The sequence below is a fragment of the Vipera ursinii genome, assembly GCF_947247035.1.
Source record: "Vipera ursinii genome assembly, chromosome: 2".
NCBI classification, from domain to species: Eukaryota; Metazoa; Chordata; class Lepidosauria; order Squamata; family Viperidae; genus Vipera; species Vipera ursinii.
In genome coordinates, this window is record NC_139513.1 from 264,685,796 (window position 1) to 264,712,657 (window position 26,862).

Genomic DNA, 26,862 nt, shown 5'->3' on the forward strand with positions numbered 1-26,862 from the left:
AAGTGAAAGAATGTATGATAAAATTGGCTAATACCTTTGACTATACTATACAAATGGATCTATAGGAGAATAGGTGGTTGAAAGGATTAGCCTTGAAGGGAAATTTTTATAAAATGATGTATCATTTGTATTTGTCACAGGAGAAACTGTCTAGAATGTATAAAGGTACTTCAAATCTTTGCTGGAAATGCAAGCAACATGAAGGGACCTTTTATAATGTTCTGTGGACATGCAAATAGCTAAAAAATCTCTTTGATTATGGATCACTTTAATCTCCTGACCTACGTCCAAAACTGGCTTATGTGTATCTTAATTCTAATTGCTTCAGTTCATTCAGCAAAAGCAGTTCATTCTGCTTTTGCAGGGTTTTTTCCTATTTGATTCTGGAGAGAGAAACACAAATCCTTTGCTAAAATCCCATGTGGTGGAGAATTTATTTTCAAGTAAACTGTGTGTCCTCCAAAAACAGAATGAACTGCAGCATGGATAGTCCTTTTATAGTTTATCTAGCGTCCTCTTGAATCTTGGCCCAGGAATTATTTTCAAAAACCTTGTGCGTTTGAGAAATTTAATAAAATGTGGAAAAGTTGAATAGGAAAAAAGCCCCTTTGCACTTTAATTGTAATTGCTATATACTTTTCCAAATATGCCAGTATTGATTATTAAAAGAGAATGCTGCAGGTGGTGTTACTAAGCCTGGTAACTACTCTACTCCTTCTCTATTCTGCCTCAAAGTAGTGTGTAAAAGTCTAGATTAGCTGTAGCCATTAGGGGTGGTGGAGGTCAATGTCTATGAGCCATCTGTGATGACTATCACATATGGAAAAATATGTCTTGGGATGGAAAAAAAAGTAAATGCTGAAGAGCATGAATTATTCAATGAAATTAATTAAAATGAATAAAAATGCAAGAGAATGAAAGAGAAGGGATTTGAATGAAGAGGTCTGATTTTGTGAAGTGAATGAATTCATGCAGGAAAGGGAAGTTGTAGTTTTAATTATCAATGAAATGGTTAAAAATCTGTCAAAATATAAATTGGTGTCATACAGGGTATTGAACAAAACGGGGTAGGTGATAGGTCCAATTAAGTTATCACAATGGAAGAACTAGAAATTAATTTTGGATAAAATTATGCAATTTTCTGAATATGTGCAAATTAATTATTCCAAGAGGTGATATGAATAGATAGATGACAACAAAATGAGAGAGTATGGAAGAAAATATTGGTCCCTTGGAAACTGAAGAACAAATGATATGGACACTAATGAGTATCTGCATAGAAAAACTGCAATTTGTTATCATTACATGGTTTAAGCATAAGTCTATTCATATGCATTCATGGCCAAAAAACTGAATATAAGTCTAAAAACCTGATTTGATTATTGATAATGAAATACTGAGAGAATTAGGTTGTGAATGAGGACAGAGATCATTTCCTGGTTTCATCAAAAGTAGTCTTTAGACAAAAATAGACATAGAAGAAGAAAGAAGTGAAAAAAATGAAAGTGGAAATAGAATGATTGCAGGAAGAGAAATTATGAACAGTGGATATAAGGAAATAAGAAGTAGGAGCTGCTTGAAATACAGCAGAAGAAATTATGTTGTACACTGCCATAGATTTACAAATAGAAGTGGAACAAATGTGGCAAAAGAAAGTACTTTTAATGGTAATGGGTACTTTGGGTGCAATCTGGAGCACCACTTGAATACCATTGGCATTGATAAAATCATTATCAGTCAGTTGCAAAAAGCAATGTCCAGACAAAAATTAATGAAAAAGAAGTCATAAATTTTTAGAATATTGGAAAGTTCTGTGGCTGTTGATATAGATATTGTAACTAGAGAAAATTAAAATATAGATGTGATCTTCTTATGGAGTCTTTATGCAGTTTGTTTAATGAGTGTGTGAAGTCTGCACCTCAGCCTGATGATTGGGGAAAATGCTACTAATATTCCCTGGATTCAAAAGGAATAAAAAATGATGCAATGATAGAGAGAAATTAGTATGAGACTCTTGGAAGCTTTTTCACAGACTTCTGATTCAAAGGTACAAGAGATAAGAGTAACCAACATTTGGAAGTATAGCAGTGTTATAGTAGGATAGGGGAATGCAGAAGAGATTTTGTCCTTCAAAAGATGAAGGTGAAGGAGACAAAATGAATAGTTTTGGATTATGGAATATTTTTGGCAAATATGGAATTGAATTTTGTTGCTGAATGTGATGAGAAGAAGATATCATTGAAATAAAGCATGTGAGAATTAATGGAATGCTTACTGAATAATGCAACATTTATCAGGGAATAAGACAAAGATGTGTGATCTTGTGGCTGTGTAATGTATTTATAAAAGGGACGTGGTGGCTCAGTGGGTTAGGACGCTGAGCTTGTTGATCAGATGGTCGGCAGTTTGGCGGGTCGAATCCCGAGTGCCACGTAACAGAGTGAGCGCCTGTTACTCGTCCCAGCTTCTGCCAACCTAGCAGTTCAAAAGCACGTAAAAATGCAAGTAGAAAAATAGGGACCACTACGGTGGGAAGGTAACAGCATTCCGTGTGCCTTTGGCATCTAGTCATGCTGGCCACATGACCACGGAGACATCCTCGGACAAGCGCTGGCTCTTCGGCTTTGAAATGGAGATGAGCACCGGCCCCTAGAGTTGGAAACAACTAGCATGCATGTGCGGGGGAACCTTTACCTTTACCTTTTAATGTATTTATGGTTAAATATACAAAGAATATTTGGTGAAGGTATGATAATTGGCAATATGAATATATACTATATTTTTGTATACAGATGATGCTTTGTTGTCTGAAAACATGTCTTTGCAACAAATGCTAAATAAATTAATGATGGAATGAACAGTGTGATCTGAAAATGAATGTATCAAAGACCAAAATGATTGTATTTGACAAGGGAAATTAAAGAAATTAAAGAATAATGGCAAATTATACATAAAAGATGAAAAGCAACAAGTATTTTGTATACTTTGCTAATGATGAGAAAAAGAATAGAAAATGTGGAAAGAAAGATGAGGGCTATATATAACCTCTTGTGGGGAAGGAATGCTGATAAAAATGAAAATTGTGATTAAAGGCATGTTTCTTTATCATACAGCAATGAGAGCTGTGTATGTTAGGAGAAACAGAAAAGTTGAATACAGCTGGAGTGGTCACACCCAGAGCATGTAATGGCTTGTGCTCTCCCTGCTGATTCTCCTACCTAAGGGATAGGTAAAGGTAAAGGTTCCCCTGCACATGTGTGCTAGTTGTTTCCGACTCTAGGGGCCGGTGCTCATCTCCGTTTCATAGCCGAAGAGCCAGCGCTAGTCCGAGGACGTCTCCGTGGTCATGTGGCCGGCATGATTAGATGCCAAAGGCGCACGGAACGCTGTTACCTTCCCACCGTAGTGGTCCCTATTTTTCTACTTGCATTTTTACGTGCTTTCGAACTGCTAGGTTGGCAGAAGCTGGGACGAGTAACAGGTGCTCACTCTGTTACGTGGCACTCGGGATTCGACCTGCCAAACTGCTGACCTTCTGATCGACAAGCTCAGCGTCCTAACCCACTGAGCCACCGTGTCCTAAGGGATATCTGAATCCTTTTCCTACAGCCTTGCTGCTTCCATGTTTATTTCAAAAGAATCCTCTTTGCCCCTGATTTACTAGGGAGGACCCAAATTGCAACTACTTTTCTTTGTAGCTTGATGGTGGGAAAGCAAGTGACTTTGTTGGCATAAACAAAAAAAGATGGATCCTTTCCAAAATGAGCATGGCTGGTTAATGAAGAATATGAAGCATAGAGATCTGGAGAAATTTGAAAAGAAAAAGAAAAGGAACAATGGCTTTTTGAAGAGGTTAATTTTAGCCAAGACCAGGCACTTTTAGGATCTCCCTCCCTCTCTCTCTCACACCGAAGAGTCAGCACAAGTTCACCTACCCCAAGTCTTAATCCACAATGTGAGATAGAATCTATGTATGTAACTGATACTAACTTGCTCTCCAAATTAATTAGATTCCAGTTCCATTGCAGCTGCCTAGGAGCCTTGCCCTTAGCATTGTTTTCAGGCAGCCTCAGAGGAGAAACAAACCTCAAGAGGCAATAGTAAAATAGAAGCTCCCCCACTTTAAAATATCTATCATCACATTTGTTATGCTGTCTGGGTCCCCGTGACTCATGATGGCTGAATAGAATAGTCCTTTCCTGTAAACTTTTCTTGAAATGGAATTCCCCATATTTACTTCAGGGACTTAAGAAGGATTTGTGGTAAAACAGGAAGTGCGATTATCAAGAATGAATGAGGGTCAAATATAAATGTGAGTCACCCATTCAAAAAAAGTATGCTGAGGTAGTTTGATCATGTAAAGAGAATGAATGAGGATTGGATTGGAAAATATATGTATGAAGGAAGAGTAAATGGATCGAAATGAAGAGGAAGATGGAGAAAACCGTGGTGGCGTGGAGTTAATGAAATCCTTTAAAAAGGAGCAGTAAAACATAAAAAAGCAATATAATAAGCCGTGTATGGATACAGTGAAAGCAAGGATGATTTGCAAGTATAGAAAGATACAGAACGCTATATAAACTGCTGTTGATTTAAGATAATTTTAAGAATATTTCTTTTTTGTTTTTAAAATCCATTGCCTTTAATTTCTTTATCTTACTATTATCTACTCTTGCCTACATTTGGCACATATACAGAGAAACCTTCATATAAAGAAACACGGGACAATTTTCATTTTTAAGGGCAGCCAGATAAAACTGAAATAAATAACATAAGTAAACAACACACATAACCGTTATGACTTTTACAGGTAGTGCCTGACTTAACAATAGTTCATTTAGTTCATAATTACAACAGCCCTGAAAAAAGTGACCTATGACTGTTTTTCACACTTACGACCATTGCAGCATCCCTATGGTCAGACACTTCACAGTTGATTCAGTTGCTGTGTCCCAGGATCATGTGAGCACCTTTTGCAACCTTCTGACAAGCAAAGTCAAGGGGAAAACCAGATTCATTTAACAACCATGTTACTAACTTAACTGCAGTCATTCACTTAACAACTGTAGCAAGAACGGTTGTAAAATGGGGCAAAACTCACTGGACAAATGTTGCACTTAGCAACAGAAATGTTGGGCTCAGCTGTGGTTGTAAGTCAAGGACTCCCTGTATTCTGTAATATGTAAGCCGCCCATGGATCATTGTGGTGGACTAGTTTTGCCTTCTTCCACAAACAAATTGGCACGATGACTCCCAGAATTTCCAGCTATCAAGGGCATTGGCTGGGAAGGAGAAACATAGGCCCAGCAGTTCTGAAGGATGTCAGACATGGGCAGTCTGGAGGAGAACTGTACAAAGATATCTGTTGCGTTATATTGAGCTGTGATCGCAGCTAATACTATTCTTGCTGATAAATGCATAATAAAAATGGGCAATATATGCAAGATGTGCCATCCTTTAAGTGAGATGATTCAGCTAGTTAGAATGAAATGTTCTATAGATTTTTTTTTTATTCTGTTAGTGGCTTGAAAAGTCCAGATGTTTTCTTCTCATTAGAGACCTGAATGGTAATGGCTTGGACCAGGGTAACAGTTCAAATTAGTGCTTTCATATATCTCCCATCACTCATCTCTCCCTGGGCTGATAATGCTTCCTTTCTTGGCTGTATGACTCACATGGACTATAGAACATCCTCATACATCCTCATAATTTATGGCCAAAAAAGCAAATATATATGCTGTAAGAGAAACACATAGCAAATGTTATAATGGCATGCTTGGATACACAGGAGAAGGACATCTGGATTTAGCTCAGAACACCCTCTCATCTACAAGTAGCAGTTCAGAGTTGATTAAATTATTCACGGAGATAAGCAAAATGAGGCAGAGCCACAGCCTATTTTTTTCCCATTCTTCTAGAAGGGCTAAGTGCCCCTTCTCACAGAGGCAGTGGGAATAGGAAACACTGCGGCATTATTTGTTATTACTTTATTTATTTATTTTAAGTAAATCTTATTTTAGTTCAAAATGCATGCATTAGGTTTAGCAAAAGAGTCAATAAGGAATTAAGTCAGTAATGACATAGACACATTTATTCCCATCATGCTATCCCTTTGGGGATAAGCAACATTATACAAAGCATAGAAAAGGAATAAAAAATATTGTGCCAACAGAAGACATTAAGAGAAAGGAAATACTTCTGCTGGCCTTTTGGCAGGCCCTGAAGACATAGTTTTGCCATTGGATGTGGGGATTACGGAATGTGGAAGCATTGAGCCTTGGTGGGACAGTGGTTAGAATGCTGTATTGCAGGCTAATTCTGCTGACTGACAGCAGTTCAATCCTGACTGGGTCAAGGTTGACTCAGCCTTCCATCCTTCAGAAGTCAGTAAAACGAGGACCCAGAATGTTGGGGGCAATGTGCTGACTCTGTAAACTGCTTAAAGAGGGCTGTAAAGCACTATGGAGCAGTATATAAGTGCTATTGTTATTGCTATTGGCAGAGAGGTTGTGTTAGTGTTATTGTTAGTTACGATTACCGATTTATTTATTTCTGAGATTTAGAGGAGGCTGCCATACTCTAAAGCAACTCTGGGTAGCTTATATCAAATAAAAACAAGAAATTTTAAAGAATAAACAATCATAATCATAATAGTAAAGTTGGAAGGGACCTTGGAGGTCATCTAGTCCAACCCACTGCTCAGGCAGGAAACCCTATACCATTTCAGACAAATAGCTGTCCAGTCTCTTTTTAAAAACTTCCAGTGTTGGAGCATTCACAGCTTCTGGAGGCAGGTTGTTCCACTGGTTAATTGTTCTAACTGTCAGGAAGTTTCTCCTTAGTTCTAGGTTGCTTCTGTCCTTGATTAATTTCCATCCGTTGCTTCTTGTCCTCCAGATAAGTCTACTTTCTCTAACATGATATTTTCTTTCTCAGCAATTTTAAGCTGTGCAGACTTCAATTCCAAGAATTCTGTAGCCAATATGAATGCAATTTTGGCAGTAGAAAATTGTCAGTTCCTAGTTTACACAATAATCTTTTTTTGATGTTGGTTGTAAAATAAAAATAGTTTTACCTTGTATTCTAGCTAGTTTCAATTGTATACACTTAGCTTTGTATAAGTAAGGCACAGGATTATAGTTTTCACCTAATTGTTTCAGGTCTCTACCAATTTTTATAAGCTGCTTCAGTGACCAGGAACTTTTCACCCAAGGCAGAAAGAAAACAAAAGAATATTTTTGGAAGATTCAAAAAAATATCTGCATTCTCTGAGTTATCATAAATTGCTATCTAGAAGAAAGACTTTGGGATTGACAGGTCAACTGCCTTTGAACTCGAAGGAAACCTAATAGAGTTGAGCTGCCAAGAAGAATGAGAAGGAAAAAGAAGAGAAGGAGCAGGAGTGTCCTTCAAAAATTGGAGTGACATATTTCCATTATCCTTACAAACTTTTTTGTTTTTGTTGAGATTAATAGAAAATTAAACTGGGAATTTCCTAGGCTGAATACTGATGCCTTTTTGGCAAGCCATCGAATCATAAGAAAAGAGTAATGAAGCAGGTATTGCTGTGCTGTTTATACAATATGGTTTCATTGACCAACAGTTTTATAAGCAGAGATATCATCAGGACTGGAAAAGTATCGAAGTCAGTTTTAATTTTGTTCAATTTCTCTTGTTACCAGCCTAACATTCATGTGCTCACATTTTCTGACCAGTTGCTCCCTCCCTCCCTCCCTCCCTCCCACACTCTGATCACAGGTTTGACAAGCATATTTTAGTTTCCTCTAATGTAATGCATATTTTAAAATTATTTTCAGTAGCACATGGGTTGTGATGTACACATACCCTGAATAAAAAAATATGTATACATGGTGTTCTGGAACTGTGAAATAAATGCTTTGTAGTCCCAATTTCAGATAGTATAAACTTAACAAAAATGATTTTAAAACAAATATTTATTGTCCAGTAATTCTAGGCAAAGACGTTTGCAGCAGATACGTCTGGTCATAGAAACATATTCATGCCCATATTTGTTCATTCTCGTAGTATAAAAAAGGAGTGATTTCTCCATCTCACCTAAGCATTGTTATGGATGTTAATCGATGCGTGCACAATGGTTGATTAAAACAAAAGGCTTTTTACAACCTGGCATGTAGCCAGGATGTCCTGCAATAAACTTTGAAGGTCCTCACACTTACTAGATAAGGCATAAACTAACTAACAGCTAGACTACATTTCTCAGAAGCCATCTCTTAAGGAAACAGCGTTTAACCCTTTAAACGCTAAATGTTATTACATACAGTTCTCTTAAGGATACAGCATTAACCCTGTAAATGTTAAATAGTCTAACACAGTTCTTAATTCCTAAGCTATCTATATAATGGATCAGAGGACTATATACTGGTCCAGCACACATGGTTGTTTTGGTTTTTTTAAAAAAATCAGGCAGATGTGAATTTCAAAGAACCATGTTTGGCCTGCATTGTTTGTTTGAGAAGTGCAAAGTTTAGAATACCTTCATTAAAAAAAACTGGGGAGAGCCAAATATAAATCCATCCTTAATCATGGAAACTTGCTAGGTTGCTATCTCTCAGCCCACTCCTATTACTCTGGAAAAATGCAATGTAGACTGCCTTGAGCTTCTGGAACAAAGAAGGAATATTAATGTAATATAAATCAATGTAAGTCATGTGAACTGAACAAATCTTTTCCTCACTTCTCAGAAATGCCATCAACTTTTATGAAGTATGAGGCTCCATCAGCCCCAGCAACTGCCATCAGCCCTGATCAGTATTATCTATGCAAAAAGATATTGTACATCAGAGCATTTGGAGGGCTTTAAATTATCTATGCCTAGACAACCACATCTTGGATTGTTTGTGCTGTAATCTGGTTTAGGTCAGCTCTTAGGAACTGGTTCTCCATGGGCTTTTCTTTTTATCTCTCTTTAAACTTCTCTTGTGAGTTTTTTTTTGTATAAATTGATTGATTGATTGATTGAGGCTTTCCCCTCAGAGCAGCTTATTCTTAGAGCAGTGGCCCTCAGCCTTTTGGGCACCAGTGACCAGTTCTGTGGAGAGTTTTTCCACGGATTAGAGGGGGCGTGGTTTCACGTGCTGCCTGCATCCCACAACAGTCCAATGCCGGTCTATGTACCGGGGGGTTGGGGATCCCTGTCTTAGAGGAAGATGTGTATATGGTTCAGATATGAATACAATTCTAACTCCAGATTGTGGCTGTTTCCTGACTCTAGCTTTTGGAACTACAAATTAATTGTATGTTAGTTAGCTTCATGTTCATATAACCTTAGCTTTGGAATATAGTTTAAGCATCAATTATAAATAGTCAAGTTCCTTCTGAAGCATGAACACAAACTGGAAAGAAAAAAACAAACAAAAATTGGGTATATTTGGAACAAACTGCTCCTTTTTGTGTTTAGTTCATTAGCGGAAATAATTTACAACAATTCTACCTTTTAGAAATAACCCACAAGTATTTGATTTTTATGTATTTTGTATTGTTATGTGTTTAACTGTGTACATGTTGCAGAAGCATTTCTATCTTGGAAGTTCCTAAGACCTCATGGGCCAATCATTAAATCTGGAAGCTGAATTATTCAAATTATTCCACATATATTTTTCCCTTCCAAAGTTCTGGTTGTCCATAAGATGTTAGAGTCTGGAACAGGAAGGCATAAATTACAAAATGTTGCAGTGTTGTAATTCTTGGCATATCGTGTGGATCCTCTTTACAAAGGTATGCCAACAAGGCACACTATGTTGGAGCTTGTTTGTGGCATGCCATCCTTGCAAAATAGTTATATGGCATGTATTCAACATTTGTAGTTTGTATTCCATGGGAGACCTTACCTCCTTTGAGAGCAGCAGTCATTCTGTGGCTGTACTCTTCCTTCCATGGGACTCATAAAAGTATATAGAGTGGCAAAAACATTGCATGCAAAATGTAAGCCCACACAGGCAATTTGCTGTATTAAACTTTCCAGGGTGGACTTTGTAATGTATTGGGCCTTTTACTTGAACTGTTTTCACGTATCTTTGTATGCTGCTTGAGATTGCTTAAGTAGGGTGTCTGTGTAACGATCGCTGGCTGCCCAGACATGCAGTCTTGGTTGGCTCTGGGGCAGGAATAGGTTCCTTTAAACCTATTGGCTGCTGCCTATTGGCCAACCATATAAGTAGCTGCGTAGAAGCCTCTGTTCTCAGTTCTGTTCCTGTTACTACAATAAAGCAATGTTGCTGTTTGAACCCTCTTGTATCACCTCCTGCTTCCCAAGAATCCACTACACAACAGACTTATTTTTCATTTAATGATATACATGGCTGACCATCTTACAACAGTGAGTCTGGGTGATGTACAGGGAAAAAAAAAGCGATTTCTGGAGAGATGCTGCTCCACAGGGAAGTGCAGCCACAGATAAGGCATAGCTTATGAGTCCAATAAGATGGCACTGTTTGCTGGAATGGACCTGGATTATGCCCTCACTGCTAGATCTGGGGCTAAGTAGAGACAATAGAAAACAGGCAATTCTACAAACAGCCTGGTTCTATGACATCTATGACTTTATAAATAAATCCAGCATCTTCAGTCACACCTAAAACATATTGGAAGAGTAGCCTCCAGAGCAGTGGTGTTATATGAATGTAACAAAAAAATGTCTATGTCATTACATTATGGGCCAATTGTAACTTCTGAATGCTTTCTAAGAGCAGCCCCAAGTAGAACAAGTTACCATAATCATCCAAAGAGTAAATGTCTAAGAGCAAGGCTTCACAATCCAGGAAAGGGCTTGATTGGTGTACAAGGCAAACTTGGATAAAGGCTCTCTTTCTACCCATTACTGCCACTACTGGTTGGCCCTGTGTAGTTATCCTAGACTCCCAAAGACCTTTTTGATTCCTATATTGAAAGTTATAAAGTTCTGCATTCCTGTCTCCAATGATAAACTTCTGCCTTCTCCATTTACAATTGTAAAGTTCTGCATTCCTGTGATAAACCTCTGCCTCCTCCATTTACAATTGTATACAAGGTTATAAAGTTCTGCATTCCTGTCTCTAGTGATAAACCTCTGTCTCCTGCTCCATTTACAATTGTATATAACAAGACTTGTCTCCTGTAATTGCCCTTGCCTCAAGTTATGCCTTCCTGTGATAATGTCTCTTGTAATTGTCCTTGCCTCAAGTTATGCCTTCCTGTGATAACCCTTGTCTTCTCTGTTAGCATTTGTATACGATAAGCTATGCTTTATTGTTTCCTGTGATGACCTTTGCCCTCTTCATTAGCAGTTGTATGCAATGAGCTATGTTTTCCTATGACCTTCCATATGTTGCTCCCTCATGTGTGTACTTCCCCCTCCCTGATGAAACTGCTCAATAAAAGAGTGCTGTGCAAAGCTGTTCGGGGGCAACACCATCCACCCCGGGCACTCTGTGCTCTCTCACCTTGAACAAACTTGTGTTGGTGCCTCAGTTTGTCCTAGGATCCTGTTCCTGCGCTATCGCAGTTCCCAAGTGTGACCGTCGGAACGTCCGGCACACTGGGTCGGTGGCAAAGGGCAGAATCCTTCCATATTCAAGGTGTTCACCCTTGCGAGGGTCCCTCTAAATTCTCACCCCTGTTACGGGGCTCTAAGAGTTGAGGCCGGAACCCTGATCGGTTGCTCGACGCGACAACTGGTGGCTCGTCCGGGATCGCGGCTTCAACTCCACAGTACGACTCCTGTCCAGGGGTGTACTGCCTGCACTCCTGTTACCACGCACCTCGGAGAAGTCTTCTAATCATGAGTAATGGGCTCCCCACTTTCCAAAGTTTCGTCAGGTCATAGGGAGGAACTTTTTAATATAGTGCAGAAGGCTAATTTTGTTCAAAAACACAATGGCACCATGGTCCATCCTGTAGGAAAGAGACTTTTAACAAAACTTTTACAATATATTAACAAAAATTGTCCGGCTTATCCGGAATCAGGCACTTTGTCTGTTATAACCTGGGAAAAGCTAGGTAAATATCTTCACAGTCATCCCAGGACGCCTGTTGACATTTTGTCCGCATGGCAAGCAGTGATGGCAGCATTAAAACTTTTGCCATCTCCTTTAGATCTGACATCTTCTACCTCTAAACCTCTTGATCACTCTTCTGATCTTCCGCCTTCATCCGTGCCGCCCCCACCCTATGAAAAATCAGAGAAACTTCCTCCTATTGCTGTGCCTGTCCCCCCCTCTGCTCTGCCTCCGGAGAATCTTCCTTCTGCCTCTTCTCTTTGCCCTGCTGTGCCTGTCCCTCTCTCTGCTCCCGACAAAGAGGAAAAAGCCTCTGAGCTTGTTGCCATTACTATTTCTAAACCCCCTCCTCCCCCCTTCCCTCCTCCTCCTTCTCCAAATCTCCCTCCTCCGCCTCCCCGCCCCACTCAAGGGGCACCTTTTGTTCACTCTATGCTTGCAGCTCATGCCTCCGGGATATTAGATCCAGAGGATTTAGAAGCTTGTGCTGCTGCCCCCCCCACCTCCACCCAAACTACCTGTTTATACTCCTCTGACTCCAAAAACTATTAAGGACATTAAAGCTGCTGTGACTCAATATGGCCTTCATTCTAAATACACTCTCGGCCTGATCACAGGTTTGAATTACCTTGGCACTCATATGACCATCGCTGATTATCGTGTGCTGTTTGGACACGCCTCTTCTGGCCCCCAGCAGGGAATCTAGAGGGGGGGCGGTCAGCCAGCCCGACAACAAAGGCTGACATTTCTTTTCCTCTTAATGCTTCTAACCCCTCTGAACTTTTCACTGATTCTCTTTTTCATTAAGCCTTTTCAGTTTCTCCGGCTCCCCCTCCTTATGAGGATTCAGCCGGGAGAAACTCAGCAGGGCACCTCAGCTGCGGCTGAGCCCCTCAGGCTCAGCCAGAATCTGTTAAATCACAATTGAACATGGAAGATTTGTCATCTTGTTATCCTGTTAATTTTTTGCCGGCACCAGCAGCCATATTCAAGGTGTTCACCCTTGCGAGGGTCCCTCTAAATTCTCACCCCTGTTACGGGGCTCTAAGAGTTGAGGCCGGAACCCTGATCGGTCGCTCGACGCGACAGCCCTGGGCAGAGAAGTATAACTGGGTACCATCAACATCCTTACGATCCTGTGCCCTGCATCAATGGATGGTCTCACCTAATGGTTTTATGCAGATGCTAAATAGGAGTGGGAAGAGGGTAGAGCCCTGAGATAAGTCACAGAATTGGGACCTTGGTCTCAACCTCAGCTCCCAAAGTCATAGAGAAGGAGAAGAAGCACTGTAGATAGTTCTTCTCACACCCAACCCCTTGAGCCATCCGAGAAGGGTACCATGATCAAAGCTGTGGGTTGCTGAAAGGTTGTCGCCATTAATGGAAATATGTTCAGTCTAGCAAGGTTTGAATATAGTGGAATTTCTCAGTTTAGAACAGATTCATTTTTATTACCTCTTCTGTTAACTATTAACATTGCTATAATATTGGCTGATTAGCCAATGATCAGTAAGAAAGAATGTTTTGAGTTTTTGTGGGACTGATCTATAGGACTGCGCTTTGTCACTTCTAAAAGCAAATCTTTGCCATTCAAGCAAAACATAAAAAATGATGAAGTTGCAGATAGGAGGTCCATCTTAATCTTTTATTCTTCTTTCTTCCCACAGCTGTTATGAAAACAGGTGGACAGCATGGATGCTTCTAATTGCACAAATGTCCCTTTAGAAATCAGTCATACAAGATTATAGAAATTGATATAGAGGGGAACAGAAAAGGAATAGGGTCCTAATCCTAAGTATATTTATTTGTAAACAAGCAATACCCCACAGAGGTTTACTCAGACATTAGCCCACTGGTAAATAAATATCCATAGGATTGGAACTTTATTCTTTTTCATTCCCATTCCTGTTTTTAAAAAATATCTCTTTCCAGAAGCATTTCCATAGATACAGTACACTACAGCACTGTATAATTATAATTTTCTCAAACACATTGCTAACCAAAATTGTTTCTTGGTCCATTCTTGGCTGAAATGGGAAGGGGGGGGGCAGTTTGCCTACAGGCGCCTATAAAAATCAAAAGCCTTTGTACCCAAAGCAAAGTGGAAGCTCCATTACTGTAATGATTTTAATGGTCTGAATTGTGGCAGGTCAAGCGATTAAACTGTGTGTTTAATTAATCATTTGTATGCATGCAGCTTAAAGGCGTTCAGCTGTGCCATTTTATAGGGATTAACTAAGTAGGCAGTAAATCACCTTTGCTGCCTATAAACATATTTATAGAAGAACTTACTCTCTTTCTTTTACTGTTGCATTATGTACTTGCAGAGGTCAAAATGAGGACAGCTACTAGCTTTTTCCATGAAGAAGCATGCTTTTTTGACTGATATGAAGCAGCAATGTCTGCTCAGCAAGTCATGTGTGGAAAAACTGTGTTAACTTGTGAGAGGCTCTTTATAGTGGCAATATATGCTGCAGAAAATTACATATAAGACATTTTGACAAGGAAAGCAGACAGATTCAAGAGAAAATATTGTTGAGAAATACATCATCAAAATAATATGTAAACTCTAAAATACAGATATATCTGAATTAAGATCCGTCAAACTGGGATCTTTATAAGATTCTGAGAGCTATCTTCTCTTTGCCTGAGACATGGATATTTTTTATCTGTTGTTTTGTCCACTGAAGTCAGCAGCTCCACAAATAGTAGTTTGTCGGCAACTTTAAAATGTTGAAATAACTCTGGAATTATCTTTACTTAGAAAAATTAGATTCTGGTCAATATTTTGGAACATGTTCCTTCTGTATGGTGCTTTTATGATATTCTCTATATTACCCCTCTTTAAAAAAAAAAGGTTCCGGATCAGATTGAAAGTAGCCTACAGAGCCAAACAATGTTGATAGCAGACTTCATAACTATTTGAATAGGGGTGAGAAAAGAGTTTGGGAAATACTCATCCAGTTAAAATTAGTTGTCATCTGTCTCAGTAAGATTGTTCCAATTCAGACATGTCAAACACAAGGCCCGGGGGCCGGATCCAGCCCGTGAAGTGGTTTCATGTGGCCCGCGAAGCCATCCTAGAAACAGTGAGGGAACAGCCCCCACTGCCTTGGCCCTGGCCCAGAGACCCTCCTTCTGCCAGAGACCCTCAGATCTGTCCCACTCCTGCCTGGGCCCCCATAGGCACCCTTGATGCAAACGATGTAGAGCTGGCCACGCCCACCCAGCAGGCCATATGCACTCTAACCATGCCCACCCAGTAGGCCATGCCCACCCAGGCCATACCCACTCGGCCCCCTGAGGGCAACTGCAATGCTGATGCGGCCCTCAATGAAATTGAGTTTGACACCCCTGTTCCAATTGAAAACAACTACATTCCATTGCTTTCAGTTTGACAACAATTTCAGTTCTGTAACTGAACTCCGTCAAGTAGTGCCCCAGGGCTCTGTTCTGGGCCCAGTAGTCTTCAACATCTTCATCAACGATTTGAATGAGGAGACAGATGGGGAACTCATCAAATCTGCAGATGACACCAAGCTGGCAGGAATAGCCAATACTCCAGAAGATAGGCTTAAAATACAGGAAGATCTGGACAGACTCAAACACTGGGCGCTATCTAACAAAATGAAATTCAATGGTGAAAAAAGTAAGGTTCTACATTTAGGCAGGAAAAATCAAATGCACAGGTATGGTATAGGTGGTACCTTGCTCAATAGTAGTAACTGTGAGAGGGATCTCGGAGTCCTAGTAGACAATCACTTCAATATGAGCCAGCAATATGCTGCAGCTGCCAAAAAAAGCCAACACAGTGCTAGGCTACATTAACAGGGATAGAATCAAGATCAAGTGAAGTACTAATACTACTTTACAATGCTTTGGTAAGGCCACACCTGGAATACTGCATCCAGTTTTGGTCATCACGATGTAAAAAAGATGTTGAGACTCTAGAAAGGGTACAGAGAAGAGCAACAAAAATGACTGGGGACTGGAGTCTAAAACATATAGGGAATGGTTGCTGGAATAGGGTATGTGTAGTTTAACGAAGAGAAGGGTGAGGGGTGACATGATAGCAGTGTTCCAATATCTCAGGGGCTGCCACAAAGAAGAGGGAGTCAAGCTATTCTCCAAAGCACCTGAAAGCAGGACAAGAAGCAATGGATGGAAACTAGTCAAGGAGAGAAGCAACCTAGAACTAAGGAGAAACTTCCTGACAGCTAGAACAATTAACCAGTGGAACAACCTGCCTCCAGAAGTGGTGAATGCTCCAACACTGGAAGTTTTTAAGAAGAGACTGGACAGCCATTTGTCTGAAATGGTATAGGGTTTCCTACCTGTGCAGGGGGTTGGACTAGTTGACCTCCAAGGTCCCTTCCAACTTCTTCTTCTTCTTCTTCTTCTTCTTCTTCTTCTTCTTCTTCTTCTTCTTCTTCTTCTTCTTCTTCTTCTTCTTCTTCTTCTTCTTCTTCTTATTATTATTATTATTATTATTATTATTATTATTATTATTATTACTGTTAGGCATATGGTGCTAGCCTACAATGTTGGGTTGAAAATATATTAACCATAATGCTATGTCTTTAAGAAGTTAATTGGCCAATGGGTGTGTAAGTGTTCTCATGGCCATAAGAGGGAGCTAGTAACGTAGCTTCTTTCTCTCTCTCTGAATTCACTGCTCTCTACTATTACTGTTTTTACTCTGCTGTTGGTTTACTACTGTTGTAACCTGAACTGTGTATTGACCTCTGGACCGGTAAGAGTACTTTGTAGTTTGGATTACTCCTTGGACTGTTGCTATTGTTTATGACCTGGACTGTTTATTTTTGACTGTGCATTTTTGTTCTTACACCACCTTAAAGTAAAATACTTTTTGCTTTTACAACTCAGTGTACTCTTGTGGTTTCTGTGTGACTCTTGCTGCTCTCAGTACCCTTCCTTGTCTGTGCAACTCTTTGGTAGCACAAGATCTCTGCACAACAAATTCCTTAACAATTATTATTATTATTATTATTATTATTATTATTATTATTATTATTATTATTATTATTATTATTATCATCATCATCATCATTATCATCATCATCATCATCATCTTACAGTTACTGAGGCCATCTCAGCCAAGTCCTCATCTAAGGAGGATATGGAAAACCACTGAATAAATAGCTGTAGGAGTCTGATCTAAGCCTTAGCAATAAGAACTTAGTGAAACTCTTTTCCATTTCCCCTGAGTGATGCAGAGACATGGCCTGAAACAAAAGGCGGAGAGACAAAGAAGTGCCAGATTGCAGAATAGAATAGAATAGAATAGAATAGAATAGAATAGAATAGAATAGAATAGAATAGAATAGAATAGAATAGAATAGAATAGAATAGAATAGAATAGGCAAAATAGCTTGCTTTGGAATAATGATAAACTTGGAAGTAGATTCCAATTATGGAATATCTCAATTTCTGCAGTCAGTTCTAAGCATCAAATGGGTTAGGATGGTGATAGCCAGGTTCTAGTATGCAACCATTTGCCTGGCAACAATCAAAAGCTGGAACAAATTCTGTGATATGCTGGCCTAGCATCTTGACTCCAATCCTTATGTGACCTCTGGACTGTGGACCTTTGAGTGGATCTGATGGCAACTGATACTGCAGTTTGTTAACTTGAATTCTGGACTTGATCTTGACTCTGCTGTTTGCTGTAAATATTCTTGCTAGTTTCTGACCTTCTCTGTTCAATTGTCCTTCTTTTCACTGTGTGAATCTTGGGATGAAACAGAACATTGTATAGGTTTTATGATGAATAATTTATTGATATTATAAATACTCATGATATTTATTCAAACTCTGAAAGAGTGAACAAATACAAATGTATCCATTTCTGTATAATTCAGTAGTGTGACATATAAATGAATTAGGATTGTATACTTGAGTGGGGATTGTATACTGCTGTTGCTGAGTGTTATGAACCATCAATGAAACTTATTTGCCAATGTTTCATTTGTCAATCATCTTTTTGAATGGATCCAAACTGTACAAGTGAACTTTAGAAAAAAAACAAAACACATACACAGAGCAATACAGCTGATTAAAATTACAAATCTCTTTTGCATCTATTTAAAAGCATTTTCTTAGTCTCAACCAGGTCATTCATTCTATGATTAAAATCAACCAAGATGAGTTCCCAGGAGAATATGTATTTTTCTACCTCATCCATCAATAAAGTCTTTGATCAGCTGTGGGAGGGTGACTGATTTACACCTCTCTCTTTGTGGCCTAGATTTTGTGTGTCTAAATAAATTGAATGCATGTCTTAATGCAGAAGCTGATTGAGATGATTCATTGTTGAGGTAGGAGGGCTTTCTCCGGATGGCAACCACGATAGCACTTATTCATTGGTACGTTCTTTTATTTTCTCTCTCTCTTTCCTTCCTCCTTTTCCAACATTTGGACTTCTCAAGAGAACTGTGCCAAAATATGATAGTTTGATCCTGGTTATTTGTTCTTTGAGTGAGAACTTTTGATTGATTTGTTCTGCAATCCATTTACTTGTTTTCTTGGCTATCCATGGTATTATCAGCTAAGTTCTCCAACTCCAAAGTTCAAAAGTTTAAAAGCATCAATATTTTCTATCCTGCCTCTTCAAACTCCAATTGTTACCTCCACTGAGTGTCACAGGGAAATCTATTGACTGAATGATTTTGATTTGCATTGGTATAGACACATACCAAGATCTAAATATATTTTCCTTCATGGTTTTGAATGTATTTTCCAAGTCCTTCATGGCTTCTCCACCAAATTCTACTTTGCAGAGTATTTCTTGACTACTTGTTTCTTTACAGTTGATAGTCAATCCTAATGAGCAGAAACTATTCATTAATTCAATCTCTTCACTATCATTTCTTAAATAGGTTGCTGTACCTATTGACATTATTTTGGTCTTCCTGATTCTTAGTCCAACTGTCTTTCACTGTGCTCCTTTACTTTTATTGTGAGAGCTTTCACATCATTTGCATTTTCAGCTGTCAGACTAGTGCTATTAATATAGTGCATTATTATTTTTTTCTTCCAACTTTAAGACCACTATGCCCTTAAGGCACCCGGTTAGAAAGCAGGAGACTATGACTATGATGAGTACGAGTCCCTCCTTAGCTATGAAAACCAATTGGGCAACCTTGGACCAATCACTCTCTCATAGCCCAACCCACCTCATAGGGTTGATGTTGTAAGGAAAATAGGAGGAGGAAGGTATGTTGGATATGTTTGCTGTCTTATTTTAAAAATAATAAAGGTGGGATACAAATAAACAGATAAAACCAAAAATAAAACCAGATGACATCAATCTTATAAGTTTGAAAGTACAAATTTCCCACAGCCACTTTTAACTGCTTGATCAATTAGCCAGGTTCTTCCTAAATTTCTTTCTATGAGCATTAAGACAGGGGGAGGCTTCTGCCTCTTTTGTCTACCTTTTATCTTAAGCAGCATGTCTTCTTCTCATTCCCCAAAGTTATCCACGCATTCCACTGCAACCTCTCAGCCTCTTTCAATACCATTGAGTCTCTCTCATCTCTTATTTAACTATATGAGACCACTTGCTGAGGTGATCCAAAGTTTGGGGTGAGGTATCATCAATATGCTGATGATACTCTGCTCTACATCCTCACATCCTATGTAATGCCATGGATGTTCTGTCCCAAGCACCAGAAGCTATTAGGGTTTGTATGGGGTGCAATAGACTTCTACTCAATCCAAGCAAAACTAAGGGGCTTTGTATACTTGGGCCTTCTGGTGAGAAGGATTTTCCACATGGTCCTGAATGGGGTAGCACTGCCCTAGATAGACTTGGTATGCAATCTGGGGGGGTCCTCTTGGACTCATGGTTGAGTCCTGCTAGAAGAGCAAGTGGCAGTCATGGCCTAGAGGGTCTTTGCACATCTTAGGGTTGTGCAGCTGTTTCCTGGATCAGGAGGCTTTGCACATAGTCATTTATGCCCTTGTTACTTCTCATATGAATTACTGCAACATTTTCTACACGGAGCTGCCTTTGAAGAGCCATCAGGCTTGAAAAATCAAGAAGGACATGCTGAGATTCTTCCAAGTACTTTCCTCTATTGCTTCTCACCTACAGACAGAAATCTTGCCCAACCAAACAGACTACTTGCACCATAAACCATATACTTCAGGAACTGTTAAAGAGGAACTGTCTTAATTCTCTTTCTGCCACACAAACTATCTATTGTTCCTATGCACTCCCTCCCTCCTAAGAATCTGGACATCATTCCATCACAAAAGCATCCAGACATTTCAACTGGTGCAGAATAAAGCTGCCTGGATAGCAAATGGTTTCGGGTATGAATGCAGCAGCTCACTAGTGATCAAAAAATAAATAGGCCGGAGAGAAGTTCCCTGGGGATGGGCTCCAGCATGAATCTGAAAGCTCGGAAGACCAAAGGTCTGGTCCCAGTGACCGACCCAGATTGGATCCTGGAAAAAATAAATAGGTGGATCGAAGTATAAATAGTCCTGAAGGTTACACCTCAGTGATTTCACAATTTTCCATTTTGAGTTCTACAATTCCTCTGCCAGATGCAGAATTCTGTAACTTGAAATCCATACAACTTAAAGTGCTCAAGATTGAGAAACACTGTGCCTATAACTATGCTGTGAAGGGGTTGATGGGTAACCATAGGTGGCAGGTGGTTGTAGACAGGCCAACGTACACACCTCCCTAATCTGAACTATGCATTATATGGGGAGGCACGTCCTGCAAGCCGATTGGTGGATCCAACTTCTGTTGGCGGCAGGCAGAAGGCAAGGCACATTGTTGTCTGAGTGCTCTCTAGCCAGAACCTTAACGTTTTCAGCTGTATAAATGCAACAGCTATGCAACTCCAAACGATAGATGCATACATTCCCTGACATGCAGTGATGCCTATGTCTAAATCAGCTTTGACTGTGCACCAACTACCATTTTTCATCCTCGCCTATCTTATAGGGTGTTGTAATGATAAATGGGAGGAGGGAAGAAATATGGAAGTTGAAAGAAAATCAGGATCTAATAAATTCTCACTTATACTAAAAGACCAGACCATCCAACCTTCTATTTGTGTCAGTCCTCTGCATTTTTTCTAGTTCTTCTGCATTATAGTTTTAGGTATTGTAAGGCCATAATGTGTTATTTCTCCCAGCATTTACGTCTTTGGGTCAGTAGAACTCTCCAGAAAACACTGTGTCATGACTTGAACTCAGGATGGGTAAAATGACTGAGATATAATTTATGAAAAGCAATACTATTAATGCATATGTGGCAATGTTAGAATTTGGAATCATCACTAAACATCTGCAAATATTAGGAGCTAGAAGAAACGTTTCAGGATACAGCCAAAGCATTTTTGGTAATATTGTTGAGAAAGTTTGTAAATCTTGATTTATACTCCACTCCAAATTGATTAGATAGAGTTGACCCATTATTATGTTAACCTCTTTTCTATTCAGACAGTTGTCTATCACAGAGCAGTGTTTGTTTACTTTTGACTTGCCAGTCACTATTTGCACTTTAAGGTAGACCATTCATTTTATGCACAGAGAGGCCATACTTTTCCCTCTCAAGGAATATATTTAACTTCTGCTGGAGATCAGTATGAAATTGTCATTTTATGCCTTTTCTTCTTTTTTGGAATAGCAATGCTTTCACTTTTAAAATATATATCCACACTGACAGCCTTTGTGCCCTGCAGTTTTATCGTATGGATAGCAATTATTACCACTGTTATTATTTGCTATTATTTGCTGGACTGCAATTCAATTTCCTTTTAAGAAAGTTCATCCAGAATCTTTTGGATGCAGACATCAAAGCAGAGTTTATTCTAAGCTTTTTCCCCAACAGCTTTAAAAAGTGGCATAGCCCCCTTCTCCAGCACAAACAGCAAGCAAAATCCAAAAGTTTTCTAATTTAAAAAGTAAAAATGAAAGCACAACAGAGAAATGTTAAAAAGAGGATACATAAAAAACATAGTTTTTTATTTCTTTAATTTCTTCTCATATACTTCTACAACTCTATTTCTTATTAGATTCCATACTCCCAACTGCATAAAACCTAATTTTCACTGCATATTTTTTCCCAACAGCATGTTGTTAAAATGAATCCAACATCAAAATATTTGGCCAGTTTTCTTAATGGGTAACTTATTTTTACTAATAAAGTTGATAAATTTCTGAGCTTAAGAGAGGAGGAGAAATAGTTAATTCAGTATTTATTTCTTAATAATGCAAGTGAATTTCAGTAATAAGATGGACATTTTTTTTAGATGCTTACTAAAGACAATGGCATTGTAATGGAGAGCAGAACTTCTACATCAAGAGTGTCAAACTTGATCGTATCATGCAGGGCTTTTTTTCTAAAAAAACTAAAAGGTGCCGGAACACTCATCTTGGCGGGCACAGGAGGTGGGGGGACAGCACTGCTGCGGTCACAGGCGCAAGGGGTGTTGGTGGTGGGCTGCTCCCCGGGGCCGAAGCCGGCGCAGCTGGTGCTGTGGGAGCAGCAGGGCTCGCTCAATACGGCGGGGCTGTGTGGGGCAGGCAGCGGGGGTGATGTGGGCCAGGCGATGCAGGGCAGCCACTTAGGTGCACAGGGCGAGGCGATGGTGGTGCAGGTCCAGCACTGGGTAGGCCACCAGCCTGGCTGACATGGGTGAGCACAAGGAAGGAGTGCACATGGACTCTGCAGAACCTACCTCCCATTCCTTGTCCTCTCTTACTTACCTAGTTGAGATGGTATAGTTGGGCAGCAGGGATGCAAAGTTCCTGCCAACTCATTTTCACTGCAGACAACTTGCCGGTGCAACATTTGCCAGCCAGGTCTTTTGGCACACTCAGCAGCAATTCCTATTGGCTTTCGAAAGCCAATAGGCTTTCGAAAGCCAATAGAGAGAGTAGCACAGCTTGTGCAAAAGCTTTTTTTTGTTTGTGTGTGTGTGTGCAAAAAAAAGGTGCCGGAATGCCATTCTGAGCATTCTATGAGAAAAAAAGCCCTGCTTTTATGTTTTAATCTTATGATTTTAAAAATATATATTTTTTCTATTGTAAGTTGCCACAAACCTCACCATGTGGATTGCATACAAATATTATATAATTGGTAAATAAAGGTAGAACATACGTTAAATATGCATCAAATGATAATATGCTTCCCTACAAAGTCAATTCTTGCTCAATGACAGACCAAGGAGTTAACTCGGAAAGGTAAGAGGAAAATCTAGAAGAGATCTATGCAACTTGTAGAAGGAAAAGGCCCACACTGATAAATTAAAAATCTTTGTGGTTTGCAAAGGAATGTTTCTGGGCTAATCAATGATTTGGTGACTAGAGGAGCATCTACAGTGTTGGAGTTCGTGGTCATGGTAAGCCACGGAGGCACTAGGCAACATGACTTTCAGGGCAGTGGTGGTGATTTTATTACTTTTTATTTTAAAGTCTGTGCTCTGTCCAAGGGTGCTTGGTAGGCTGCATGTCCAGGCCTGGTCTAGAGTTTATTTTGGAGCATTCAACTATCTAGAGCAGGCATGTCAAACTGATTTTGTTTGAGGCAACTTCTTATAAAAGAATTGCCATTAATTTATTTTAATAAAATAATTTAAATCAATTTTTCACTTGATTTCAAATTAAATGAATTATATTGGTTGACAATGTGATTTTTTAGTACAATTGCCAAATGCAATAAATTGGTTTTAGGTATAAAAAGGTAAAGGTAAAGGTTCCCCCACACATGCGTGCTAGTCGTTTCCAACTCTAGCAGCCAGTGCTCATCTCCGTTTCAAAGCCAAAGAGCCAACACTTGTTTGAGGACATCTCCGTGGTCATGTGGCCGGCATGACTAGATGCCAAAGGCGCATGGAACGCTGTTACCTTCGCACCATAGTGGTCCCTATTTTTCTACTTGCATTTTTATGTGCTTTCGAACTGTTAGGTTGGCCGAAGCTGGGATGAGTAACAGGCGCTCACTCTTTTATGTGGCACTTGGGATTCGACCCGCCAAACTTCTGACCTTCTGATCGACAAGCTCAGCATCCTAACCCACTGAGCTACCGCGTCCCTGGTTTTAGGTATATGTGTGCACTAATTATTTCAACACCAATACATTTAAATAACATATTCTATTTGTGAATGAATGCAAATGCAAATTATACAATTTTTTGTACAAAAATAAAACAAAATAACAGATTTAAGAGCTGTTATCATTAGTTATCCTTAGATAAAAAAATAATTCCATCATCCAAAACTTTGTTATACTGTATTTAACGAACAGATGCTTTGGGGTTAAAAAAAAGACTGACTACATTTGATTGTGTATCACCATGGCATTAAAACAAAATTCGAACAGTGTATGAAAAATAAAGGTTCCCTAAACATCTGCTGGCTATATCTATACATTTTCCTTGATAGCACTCTATTGCCTTCTTTTTAGCCTTCTTTTCAACTTCCCAAGGCACCGGGAGCTGAAAGTTACAGACACTGTTTAAGCAGGTTGCTAAGCAACCTGTTCACACTTGGTCCTTCTTACCCTCCCACTTTTAAATTAGCCTGTATGGATCGCATTTCCTTTGATTTGAGCCATCTGAAGGCCTGTTGCTGCAATGCATTCTGCTGCTCTGCAACCTGGCTGCCTGAGGAGAATTTGGGTCTCTGGAACAGTTTCCTTCAGCTTTTTTTGTGCAAAAAAAGGTGCCGGAACGCCGTTCTGAGTGTTCTATGGGAAAAAAAAGTTCTGGATATATCACATATAACTGAAGATTGTAATTAGTTGCGTGTGCACGTTCAGCAAGTGTGATGTATTTGTGCTGGCATTTCTAGGCCTCTTTCCAACCACATGCAGGTATCCTTAGGGTAGCATAGTTATGGATGAGAAATATTGGTTGTAAAGTTGGCAATTTTGGATGTAATACAGATATTTTGGACTTATTTTTGTTTCTTTGCATTTTTGATATTTTTAAAAGCCATATGCTACTGACCACGCTTATGCACATATGTAACATCTTTTGCTAGGATACATGACCACTGCTTTTCCAGAATGTGAAAAGTGAAAGATTGTGACTAAACAAAATTTTAATGTACAGATAATACCACCAGAAATTATTTTAGCCTTTTTAATAAATGTTGTTATTGATGTTAACCTCACCATGGAAAACATCATATATTGTTATGTATATGCTAGGTTAATTATTTAAAGACTGAAGCGCAACATAACTAGATTCTAAATAATCTATTTTTCAAAACACACAACAGTCCAAATAGTAAAAGTAAAGTCCAAATTAAGAATATTTCACTTAAGAATTGTTTAATTTAAAGAGGTTTAGTTGTAATAGATGGTTAGATTCAAAATAGTTTTCAAGAGTATGTACAAAAGATACTATTTTTTTTTCCGCATCAGCTAAATTAGACATATTACATTGAGAAAAATGTTTCTCATTTCTTTCCTCTTACCTTTATTGTTTTCATTGCAGAAATGTTAACATAGGAAATAGATTATTTCCCCTCAGCATGGCTGGCTCAGGATTTCTGGGAGTTGAAGTCCACAAGTCATAAAAAAGGGCCAAGATTGCCTAGCCCTGCAATAGGCTTTCAGAGGGAGCTTTTTTTTTTGCAAAAAAAGGTGCTGGAACGCCGTTCTGAGTGTTCTGTGAGAAAAAAAGCCCTGGTATCATGATGTATTTTGCCTTTGTGGAGCAGGGGTGGGTGTGGTTTGCATGTGACGCATCCGGCGTGTGGGCTGCCAGTTTGATGCCCCTGTTCCACATCCACTGGCACTTGTGCAGGAATTGATGGGACTGGAGTTCTAGTGGCATATAGAAGACCACAGTTCCCACACCTGGTTTAGAATAGACTTCTACTTTCTATACTGAGCCCAACTGCCTAAATTGCAGCAGATATGCCAGAGAGCTCTTTTACATGATGCTGTATTCTCTTTCTAGATTTTTACTCTGGATGACTTCACCTCTTCCTGATACTTTTATTTAAGAAATTCCTGTAAGATATACACATAGAATAAACAAAAATAATGCACCAAAAAGCAAGAACAAAAGAATGAAGGAAATGTGGAATGTTTTCAAATAATATTAATAATAATAAATAGACAAGCATCTGCTATATAACAACCCAGATTTAGCAATTGTTGATAAGAAAGACAAAAATGTCTGGATACCTGGAGATGGCAGAATAGAAGGTAAAGAACTGGAGAAAATCATAAAATACAAAGACCTGCAAATAGAAGTAGAATGACTGTGGCTAAAGAAAGCAAAGATAGTACCAATAGTATTCTCTGGAGCATCAAAACATCTGGACCGTCTCTTGAACACCAAAGGCACTGATGAAATCATCATCAATCAATTGCAATGGGCAGCTTTTCTTGGAACAGCTTACATCCTGGTATAATGATACCTTTAACACCATCAAATAACCATATCTGCCTCTCTTAAGTCCTTGGGAAAGACTTTATAATGGACAAAAATGCCAAATCCAGTCTAAACACTTGGCTGACTGTGTGACAAACCATAATAATATACGGTAAATTATTATTATCTCATGGTTGACTCAGGCCTTCCATCCTTCTGAGGTAGGTAAAATGAGGACCCAGATTGTTGGGGGCAATAAGCTGACTTTGTAATAATGCCGCTTGGGGCCCCCCGAAAGCCCTAATAAGCAGGCATATACATAGAATGAAGGCTATTGCTAAGCACATTGGTTTGTGCTTAAATTGTAAGCCGCCCTGAGTCTTCGGAGAAGGGCGGGATATAAATGGGATTAAAATAAAAAATAAATACAATAAATTTCTAAATGTGACATTGCTCCCTTCTCCTACTTG